Source organism: Ochotona princeps, chromosome Y (assembly GCF_030435755.1).
Source record: "Ochotona princeps isolate mOchPri1 chromosome Y, mOchPri1.hap1, whole genome shotgun sequence".
Lineage (NCBI taxonomy): Eukaryota > Metazoa > Chordata > Mammalia > Lagomorpha > Ochotonidae > Ochotona > Ochotona princeps.
Genome location: NC_080866.1, coordinates 8,446,889 through 8,457,667, shown reverse-complemented (window position 1 = coordinate 8,457,667; position 10,779 = coordinate 8,446,889). Strand labels below are relative to the sequence as shown.

Sequence of the window (10,779 nt, the reverse complement as noted above, 5' to 3'; positions counted from 1 at the left end):
GACAGGACATGAACCGGTGTCCATATGGGATCCCAGCATATCCAAGGTGAGGACTTTAGCCATTGGATGCCATACTATGCTCTAGTGCAGCTTTTGGGGAATAAAACAGTAGGTGGTGATCTCTCCTTTCTATCTCTATCTTTGTGCTTGAGTCTCTCTATAACTCTTCCTTTCCTTTGATAAGTAAGTCTTTGTTTTTGCTAAATGGAAATCACATTTGAATTGAACTTTGGCGGCCCTTACATTACATTTGACTCCTTAGGATTCAATCACAAATATTCCCAAGGGGACTCCTTTGCTTATTTCAACACAACAGTGCTACTTACCTCTCACTGTTGTAAGCTCTTCCTTTTTCTTCCCTTCTTTTCTTCTTTTTGCTTCCCTTGATACCCAGCTTCTGGCCATTCTCATACCCATACCATATTAGCAGCTCACAGCCTGGTTTGATGACCTGGCAGGTGCGGTAAAATATCTGCCTCTGGTACTGGAAGGCCACCAAATTCTGCTCCTCATCATTCCGGGCACAGGTCACATACCTCGGGTGGAGATAAATCCTGAGTTTGCATGCTCTGTCACATTCAAATCTCATGTGTTCTGTAATAGCCTCCACCCTGCTTGAATCCCAATTCTGCAAGAGCTCTCCCTGCAAACATCTACCTCTCTCATGAGATCAGTGAACTCCCAGGTACAAGTTGTAGATACAGTGTTCATTGTGATAAGCATGCTTTCTTCCTGCCTTCCTCAATAGTCATCCTCAAAACCCAAGCCCACCTTACTCCCACCTTGACTGCCATGAAGCTTAATCAGTGCTAATTAGAGAAAGAGTGAGTCTAATGGCCCCAGCTGACCTAGATTCCTCAAGGCCCATCTTTGTGCTCTGTATATTAAGCATAGTGATTTATGTTATGATACAAGAAATAGCATTTATATAGAATATGCTATGAAGCCAACAATACCTTAATCCCCAAAACAGACAGAGAACCAACAGAGAAAGGAAACTACAGACCTATCTCTTTGATGAATAATGACGCTAAGATTCTCATCAAAATCCTAGAAAATAGAATTCAAAAACGCATTGGACAGATCATTCATCCAGATTAGGCAGAATTAATCCCTGGAATGCAGAGATGGTTCAACATATGGAAATCCAACAATGTGATACACCATATCCAAAAACTGAAAAACAAGAATCACATGATCGTATCAATAGACGCAGAAAAAGCTTTCGACAAAATTCAACACCACTTCCTGCTAAAAACCCTAACCAAGGTAGACATAGATGGAAAAACCATAGCATAATCAAAGCAATATATGTAAAACCCAACGCCAGCATCATACTGAATGGAGAAACACTGAATCCCTTCCCACTGAGATCTGCAACAAGACAGGGATGTCCACTTCCTCCAATACTATTCAACATAGTCCTAGAGGTACTCCCTGAGGCCATAAGACAAGACAAATAAATCAGAGGAATCCAAATGGGAAACAAGTCAACCTCTCACTGTATGCTCTCATCATACACGAAGATCAAATGTAAATGGATAAAAGATCTAAACCTACATCCAGAAACCTTTAAACCATTGGAAGAAAAGCTTGGAAATACTCTGCAAGATCTAGGGGTAGGTCCCGACTTCCTAAAAAGGACACCAAAGGCAATAGCAATCAAGACCAGAATAAACAAATGGGATCTCATCAAACTAAGAAACTTCTGTACAGCAAGGGAAATAATCAACAAAGTAACAAAGTAACCCACAGAATGGGAGTAGATATTCACGCACTACATAAGTGATAGAGGGCTGATCTGCAGAATATACAATTAGCTACAAAACAATCAAAATGTCAAAACAAACAAGCCACTCAAGAAATGGGCATAGGAATTGGGCAGACACTTCACAAAAGAACAAACACAAATGGCAAATAAACATATGAAAAAATGCTCAAGTTCCCTGGCTTTTAATTGATTGGGATGATACTCTGCTGGCTCTGTCTTCAGACCAGAAAGGGTATGCCTAAGAAGCCATTGAACTTGACTGGAAAATAAGACGCAGCACTCTATGTTTGGTATATGCTTGCAGTGGAGGAATCTCAACTGAACTTGAACTGTGGTTATGCAACAAGGTGGAGGAATCTACCATGGTGGGAGGGCTTGGGGAGTGGTGGGGAGAATCCAAGTAGCTATGAAACTGTGTCACATAATGCAATGTAATTAATGAATAAAAAAAGAAATGGTATTTATATAGAATGTGCTTTTAGAAACTGGTCATGACATCCACATGTCATTAGATTAAACATGAAAGAGACATATAATGTAAAAGTCACTGAGGAAAGTAAAGGAGAAAGGAAAGTGATCTTTTCTTGGAGAGAAATATCCTGTGCAGTTGTAACATGCCATGGCTCTTACCTCATCCAGTTGACCAAAGAAGCATCCTTTCCATCCACATACTCTGGCTGCTCATGCCCTTGGCTATCTGAGTTTTTAAAAATTAGGTTAATATATTTCTGAAATGGGGGTAGTTCAGCAGAATTATTAACAACTCTATCATCATGTTCTGTGACATTACATGAGTCCAACACATGTTGAGACTTTACATAGTGTTGGTACACATTTCTTCTGGTTTATTTCCCTACAGCAGAAGTGCATAGAGAAGATTGCCACTGCTTTATTTTTAACAGTCCAGTGATATTCTCTATGCTAATATTTATTTATTTTTTGGAATTATTTATTTTTATTACTAAGTCAGATGTACAGTGAGGATGAGACAGAGAGAAAGATCTAACATCTGATGGGCCACTCCCCAAACTAACCACAACAGCCGGTACTGTGCAGATCCGAAGCAGGGAACCAGGAAACTCTTTGGGGTCTCCCATGAAGATGCAGGGTGCCAAGGCATGGGCTATCCTCAATTGCTATCCTAGGCAACAAGCAGGGAGCTGGATGGGAAGTGGAACTGCTGGGATTAGAAAGAGTGCCCAGTTTTGATCCCAGCAGGTTCAAAGTGAGGACTTTAGCCAAAAGGCCATGACGCTGAGCCCTATGCTAATCTTTACAGCCTGGTTGATCATGTTTGCTCAACTCATGCCATAATGTGTAGAAGGACACATGAACCAGTCTCATGCTAGGCAGGTGGAAAGCCATCAGACTGGAAAGGGATGTGCTTCTTACCTGCCAGCTGTACCCACTGTCGGCTTCCTCTTCCAATTCTGTGATCTTGCCCTCAAAAGGACCAAAGTGCAGCCCCAAAGGCAGATCAGATGCTTCATTAAATACTCCAAGCCCAGCTTCCGGAATGCTCAATAGGGCAATTCGAAGTCCAGTGGGCACACTGAGGAGAGCACGACTAGGATGTCCCTTATCCACTGGATTGTCCTTTAGAAACAAGGGGGGTTCCATGAGCAGCACAGCTCTCAGGAAGCATATCTGACACTTCTCACAATCTGGAGATGAGACTGGAAGGGATTAGGAAAGTATACCAAACGTTGCTGGCTATAGAGAGCATCAGAGGCAGCCAAGTGCTCACATCACTCAACCTCAGTCTTGCACCCTAAGTTACCAGAAGACAGAATGATGTAAGACCAAATTACAAGTGGAATTTCAATACAGACTATGGGATTTTTCTTTGTGGATGTGCCAAAGGGTCACTTACATAGGTAGTCATCATCCTCAGTCTCACTGAACTCTTTGTATGTCTGACCCTTTCTTCAAGTTGTACATCTGAAATTCTTCATTCTCATCCTTTCTTCTGAGTTCAGAGTTGGAGAGACTAAGTCAGTGAAGTTATCAGTTCTTTTGGGTTTAATGTTTCAAATAAAACAAAGGGCTTTCAAGACAAGGAAAAACTGCATGGACATTTGTTTTTCATTACAATCTCTGGTTTTAATTCATTTTCCCTGAAGTTTGAACATCTGTTTATTTAAATAGCAAAGAAAGACACATCTAGAGATTGACACAGCAGATGAGAGAATCAGAGCATACAGAAGGCAGAGAGAGATGGGGAGGTTCACTCCTTGAGTAACCTGGATAGCACCCAAATCAGTCTCAGATCAGAAAGCTTTATTCAGTTTTCCCAGGGGGTTGTAAGACCTCAATCACTTATCTCCTGACCAAGTGTTACTAAGCTGTATATCAACAATTTGCTAGAGTCAGAGTTAGGGTCAGTTCTGGAACCCAGGCACTCTGCCATGGGAAACAGGCATATTAACTGGCATCTTCACTCCTAGGACAACTGACTTCCTCTCCATGAAGTGTTTGCATATAGGCTAAGTAACCTGATCCCAATTATGTTTTCTTAGATCATCCCCAAAGACCTTAAAATATAATCATGTTTCTACAGGCTCTATTTGTTTTGTGTTGAGCGTGACCCAAGCATGCAATTGCATCCCTCACACCTTGACCATCCTCATTAAGCTTCACCTTCCTTGGGCCTCCAGTGGGCCTAGAGAGACAACTCCTGAAATTATTTTCTTACCAAGTTTTTGTGTATAGTGCTGTCCTGAGCTGTTTGATTCCTTAGGATGGAACACTGCTTTCCGGCCCTTCTTTGAGCCAGTGGTGTTTAGTAAATTTGCTGTTCCTGATGATTCCTTCATACTGATTTCATTATGTAATGGCCCGCTGGACTTTCCCTTTAATGAGAAGGTAACATTTTTTTAAACTCACTGTTCAGTCCAGTTGTCCTTTGGGATTGCAAAGTGTTTTCAGGGTCATGGCATTCTTTAAAGTATCAGCAAACATGGGAACTATGTGAGGTGATTGAATCCTGAAGGGAAAAGCAGTGTCTGTATTTCTAGTGTATTTGGGGATAGATCACATCATTTGAGGCTGTTTCTCTCCAGATGGTTTTCAGTTTTCTCTGCACAAATGAAAGTGGAAAAGGGGAGAACATTTAGAAAGATAATCTGGAGAACAACATTTGTGAAAGCATGTCGGTTGGGCTTCTATAAGAAAGTATGTGTTATCAAACTTTGGACCGTGAAGGGAAAATATAGGAAAGCACAGACAGGATGAAATACAACTGGAGAATTTGTTGGCATACATGAGGTTAGGAAGAGGTGAAATCAGATGATTGTTCAAAAAGTAAGATGGTGATAAAAGCTGAAAATGACAATATCCTGAGCATAATTGATTTGGGGATTGGATAAGCTGGTGCCTATATCAATTGGCTTGAACCCAGCTGTACTGTTAGATACTTCTCCACAGCTACTATTCCTGACCTGTAAATTGGCATACATGCAGCTAAAGTTCATTTTGAGATAATACATACTCATTAATTTGATTTAGTAATATCTATAGTGCTGCTAACAGTTTACCATGTTTTTATACATGAATCCTAAATCATACATACATATATCATACTTATGATATATATAGCAAATATATATAATATATATAATAATATAATATAATATGATATAATATAATAATGTATAATATAATAACATATAATAGTGTATTATAATATATTTTAATATAATAATATAATTATAATAATATATAATATATACAACATATAATAATATGATTATAATTATATCTTAATAATATAATATATAATGTATAATATAATGTATAATAATATATTAAAATATATTATAATATATAATAATTATGTATGATATAATATATTATATATATATATATATATATATATATATATATATATATATATATATATATATATCTTTAGAATTCCTTGGACTTGCTTTTCTGTTTTATCAGGAAATGTTGAATCAATTCCAGAAAATTTGGGGAAGTTCTTCATGATGCAAACTCTGCCAAAATTTTGGAGAAGTATTTGTAATCAACTGGACCCTCAAAAGTCACGTTGTATTGTCGAAGCAACAGGAAACAAAAATAATTGCAAACATTGGAAAGACTGAGTACTTAGTACCCAGAGAAAGAGGATGTTGTTTTGTCCTACAGGAATGAGGACATGAGTTTAAGATACAATTCTGTTTAATGTATGAGTGAACACAGAGGGAAGTTTAAGTTACTGCCTGTGTGATACATTCTCAGCATTCAAGCCTGGAGTCTTCAGGCTTGGAGGTTCTCTCTCTCTCTCTCCAGTTAGATTTTATGTTAATTCGTAAGGAACATTTCCAGAGAGACAAGGAGACAAATATTATTAATCCACTGGATCATTCCCAAGTGATGGCTGCAGCCAGAGCCAGGCTGATCTGAAGCCCAGAACCAGGAGCCTCCTCCAGGTCTCCCACATGGTGCCATGGTCCTAAGGCTTTGGGCCATCCTCTACTGCTTTACCAGGCCATCAGCAGGGAACTGGATGGGAAGTGGAACAGCTGGGAAATGAATGGGCTTCCACATGGGGCCTCGGAGTGTGCAAGGTGAGGATTTAGCCACTAGGCCCTTGGGGACTTTATCTGCTCTAAATAAAGTCCCTATGAAGGTGTGGACACCCACTCTTATCTCAAACACTTAACAGTACTATACCTCACATTCCTCAACGTTTAAATGAGTGTTTTTCAGTAACTGATTCGTAGGGTTGTTGGAAGGTTTAACTATGTGTGTTGATGATAAATCTTACAAACAAAGTGTGAAATACTGTGAGAAAAACGCAAGAAGTAGCGATTAATTGGCTTGTCTTGTTTAAGGTACATGATCATGTTAGCTATTATGAAAGATCATGACAGGAAGAAGACAGGTAATAGTATATGGTGTCCTTTCTTCTCTTACATGTGAGGGACTTAAGAGGATTATTACTTATTGATTTATAATTATTTTATTTTAGTGAATGTGTTTTAAGAGCTACTCACCTTCTGCTGTCTGGTGTGTTTCTTTTTGCAGGTCATGCGACGAGGTTTGACTAGAAGGTGACAAGAAAGCATTGATAAATATTTCAAAACTTTGCAAACTCTTACCAGAAAAGAATTTTGGATCAGAGAGTAGTGATTCTACCTGTGATCCAGATGTGACATGAAAATATCTTTTCACTATCACTAAGATATATGTGTATGTGTTGAAGATTTTTATCTTTAAAGCAGACCCAAAAAAGCAAAATAAATCCTTCATTTCAACCTCAACTCTTACTTATGTCTATTGTGTTCAATTAAATAAAGTAATTTTATTTTCAGAATGTAACTGATGAACAATTTAGGAATAGAAGGAAATTTCCTTGAAAAGAAAATAAAAATCATATGGAAAAATTTGTAGTTAATTGCATACTTAGTTTTTAGAAATTGAAAATTTTTTCTGTAAGATCAGAAACAAGGAATGGTTTCTACATACTTGCTACTCTTATTTGATCTGAAACTTTTCCTAAACAGAATAGTGAAGCAAGGAAATAGCTTCTCCAATTTGGAAATGAAGCAACATGTTGTCTCCATTCGCATTTGGCATGACCTTACACATGGAAAACCCTGAAAATTCCATTAACAACCTGTGAGAGTTAACAAAAAAAAATTATCATAGTCATCAGAAAGAAAGAAAGTCAACACTTCCAATGAATTGTTGGAGAGCAGCTTAAGTTGTCTACAACATCAGCAACCCCATTCTTGAGCACTGGTTTCAGTTCCACCTGTTACTTTCACTTCATCACCTGGCGGTGCAATTGGGGAAGCAGGAAGTAATGGCCCTAATACTTGGGATTCTTCCACCCAAATGAAAGCTTCTGGTCTCTAATGTTGACCAGGTTCATCTGCACAGACTAGGGAGTGAATAAATGGGTAGATCTCTCTGTCTCTTTTTCGCTCCCTTTCTCTGACTTTGAATGACATACACACACCACTTATGTACAAGCTTGGATGTACTTCCATCTTGAATTAGTTAGTTCATGTTAACTGTCACAGTTCATACATTTTCCACTTTTTGTCTAATTAATAGCACAGTTGCTGTTCTAGGATCTTATGTCAGCAGCCTCTGATCGGCACTGTTTTCAAGAGAGTAAATTTTGTTAATCAAATATTGCTGAGTTTGATGCCAAGAATGGTTTTCAGTTGCTGCTTATTTCTCCTGGCCCTCTCTTTCTTTACTAGGCCTCTATTCTCAAAAGCATCAGTGTTGTCCAGGGGCTGTGAGTGCCAGTGCTCATTAGAAAGCCAGTTGAGGGGGCACTCAGTGTTAGATTAAAGCAACTTCTTCCCTTTAGGCAATACACCTAGAAGGAGAAATGGAAGGCAAAGCATTCATAGCACTCCCAGGATGGACTGGGAGTATTAAGTACAGGTGAGAAGTCTGCATAGTCAGAACGCAAACATCCTTGTCCATATTCATCCCTGAACAGGTGGGACAAGGGGAGGGGAAACACACAGGCACAATGGGCTGATGCTGCATAGGTCTGTGTGACTTGCATGCTATATTTTCACTTCATTTTTTGAAAGTAGATCTGCTCTGACTTGCCAATCTTTGCACACTATTCCCTGGAGAACTACATGGAAACAGTTTTGAAGGCATCTTGGAATGTTAGAAGACATGAGAGGTTGCTGTGTAATCACAGTGGCCACAGAAGAACAAGGCATCAGCCATGTCCTCTGGTCTCGATGCAGTTGTCTACTCTGCCAATGCTAAAAGTTTGTCCTGAACCTCCTGTGCCAACCTCACTAACACAGCAATGTGCACGAGACTCTCACCTCCAGATTTCCCAGTGCTGAAGCTGGGTGTGTCCAAGCTTGCTTTGGCAGAAACCTTGACACATGTGATTCTAGCATCCCACTCCAACTCCTCTGAGTCGGTTATCAGGCAAGAATTCTGAGAGAGGGAAGATGCAGGGGCTTGCTGTGAGCTAGGTCCGAAAACCAGAAACCCAGCCATGGGCTGTGGCACCAGCAGGATAGTGATCAACAGGCAGGCTCTGCACTCACTGAATTCCTACAGCTCTGGACATCTGCTGTCTCAACAAAGAGAGGTGCATCATCCTGGAAACCAGAATGCGGGACAGACAGGCAGTTAATGGAATACTGGAATTCAGGGCTCCTTGGGGCTGGGGAGGGGGCCAAGCATGTCAACTTGCAGACCTTCAGGTTTGTACTAAAGAATGATGGGCTTCCCCACAGGTGGATAAAGTTTGCGATCTCAGGTGAAACAGGGTTGGAGTCTAAGATGGGAAGCTTATGAGCCTGACTGAAGAGTATGTTCCTTTGCTACTTTGAGGTTACTGAGTCCTGGGTAAGTGTAGGCATTATTTGAGGCTGAGCATTTTTGTGAATGAGGCTTGGGATCTCTCAAGTTAGGCAGTTTGGTACTGGCCCTGGACTTTATTCAAAGGGCAACTCTGTGATTGGTGACATGCTGGGTGGGGGTTATTGCAGCACACCAGGCTTGAGGGCAAAGGGCTCTCTCAGGCTAGTAGACATGGTCTCTCAACCACAAAGAACCCATACTCTATCACCCTGAGGAAATTGGTAGGTGCTCAGGGTGAAGGGGCCTGTGACACAGGAAAAGGTGAAAGGGGTCTCACAACAATGCCACAGCCTGGGCTCTGGTCTATTATTCCTGCTCTCCCAAGTGCTTTTAGCCATTTTTGTCCCCTCCTGTGACACGTCTGGGATTACAGAAAATGCCAGCATGGAGTGTGAATGTTCTGTATGGTACTGGCTCTCTGATAATGCTGTGATGAAAGCAGTAGTGCTGATAGGCGATGTAGGAACTGATGGTGCACGGCAGAGGAAGGAGCCACGACTATCAGTCATGGTTACCTCAGCCTTGGGTCCTGTTGGTTTGGGTGGAGCTGAGTTTACTCTCACCCAAGTCCTGGCTGTATGCACAGCACATATGTGTCCTACTCATGGAATAATAAGACCTCCAAGAGTCAAGCTCAAGTCAAGCTTCAACTTCAGGCTGCTGCATTTATGCTGGGCCTTTCTGGAACCAAAGCCAGACTTATTTTCAATAGCTCAACTACAGGCAGAAGCAACTGTGTCCTGAAAAGTCAAAATCCATGTTGTGTATTGTGTCCTGGGTATGCTGAAGCACATGTGGGCTGTTTCTGGTGTGCCAGTGTCTATGTGTGTGATGGTTCCTGGGAGTTCAGGGTGTATATGTGTGCTATTTTCTGAAATGTCAGTGTCTGAACTAATACGTATTCTTTGGTGTTCAGCACCTCTCCATGTGTACTGCTTTCTGAAAGGCTATGGGAAATGTGTTAATTATTTTATTGGAGGCAGGGCTCTGAGGTAGGGACTTTCCCTTTGAATCTTGGGATTAGATGTATCTTGTTTCCTTGAATTCTGGAGATTGTGCATGTGTTACTTCCTAGGAGTGTGTGGTGATGGCTCTCACTTGTATTCCTGTGGCAGTGGTATTGGTCTCATTTTCAAGTCCTAAGCCATTAGTTATAGCATTATGATTGTACCTGTGAGTTGTGGAGTCTATTTTTTGTTTTTAATATCACATTGCCAGGTCTTTTGCTATCCCTGATGAATCAATTCATTAAAAATGAAAATGATAAAGAAATGAAATTGTATTGCTAGGAGAAAAATGACAAAACAATGAATCAAAATAAGGGAGAACTTTACAGTCCAGAATCAAAACACAAAATACATATATTTAATACTTGAATCTGTAGCTGAAGGGGTAGATAAAGTATTAGTGACAGAAAAAAATAATGTCAACTTAGAGAAAGATACAAATTTGAATGTCTTTGCCTTGAATAACCACAAAGTGTTTAGCAGAAGAGAACAATTAAATTCAAAAGATGTATTAAATGTCACAATGAGCATAGAGAAATATAACAAATGCTAAATTTTTGAAAAACATATTTTTATTGCATTTCTTTTTTTAATTAATTACATTGCATTATGTGATACATTTTTTTTATGCACTGGGAT

At 39.9% G+C, this 10,779-nt stretch overlaps 1 pseudogene; it reads right to left on the bottom strand.

Moving 5' to 3' along the window:
• Nucleotides 1–364: 364 nt before the first annotated feature.
• On the bottom strand, nucleotides 365–4,587 carry LOC131478704 (histone-lysine N-methyltransferase PRDM7-like; annotated as a pseudogene).
• Nucleotides 4,588–10,779: the final 6,192 nt, after the last annotated feature.